Genomic DNA, 893 nt, shown 5'->3' with positions numbered 1-893 from the left:
AGGACAGTGGGGCAAATTAGATAGAAAGGAATAAATGCAGTCATATGGTCCTTCCTATCTGGAAGCAGGTCACTCGTGGCAACCAGTATTTGTACATAAACTTCATTTATGATCATAACAGGAAAGGAAAGCAAAGAGATAATAGTCTTCAAAGCTTTGCATCAACAAAATAACAAAATACTTCTACATTTTAATTATGCTTAGCATTCTACTCTATTTTTTCTCATATACATGATTAAAAATCTGTTCTTGCTTTTCTCCAACTTCTTTATAAAATTCAACTTCACTCATAATCTTATCTCATTATCAAAGGTTTGGCATATGGGAAAATATTACTGCCCTAATTTTGAAATAATGATAATAATAACACATTACAGTTGCATAATTGCCTGAAAGCATATTCCATTCACAGAACAAACCTTGCAAGTACAGTTTTTCCATTTTATAAATGAAGAATATGAAGTAGGATAAATTTATAGCTAAGTAGAAGTTATAAAAGTCTGAAATCTCAACTTTTCTCTGTAACTTTGGGAAGGTTAAGTAACTTGTCTAAATTCTTGAAAAATGAGACTAGAATCCTGGATCCTAGCTTGTTACTATGGGACCTTTCTCGTACCTTTGAGTCTTCATCCTATTTGGGAAGAATTTTCTACCTTGCAAATTTCTACCTTTTTCTGAGTGTCCCTTAAAAGGCTGATTCCCAGTTCCCAAGCCTCTTTTGCACTTCAGTGAGGATGAAGAAAGCCACACTCCTTGTTCGAAGCAGCAGTTGTAGAGATTCTAGCAGGATCATCCGCTGCTGAGCCTCAGGTGCTGATGGTGCAAGATGTAGGGGCAGTAGCTTCTCTACGCTCAGTTTGTAGCAGAACGGGGCACATTGTCCCTGGTGTACA

This window comes from Tupaia chinensis, unplaced genomic scaffold (assembly GCF_000334495.1).
Source record: "Tupaia chinensis unplaced genomic scaffold, TupChi_1.0 Scaffold149921_1, whole genome shotgun sequence".
In the NCBI taxonomy this organism is placed as follows: Eukaryota; Metazoa; Chordata; class Mammalia; order Scandentia; family Tupaiidae; genus Tupaia; species Tupaia belangeri.
This window is presented reverse-complemented; position numbering follows the sequence as displayed.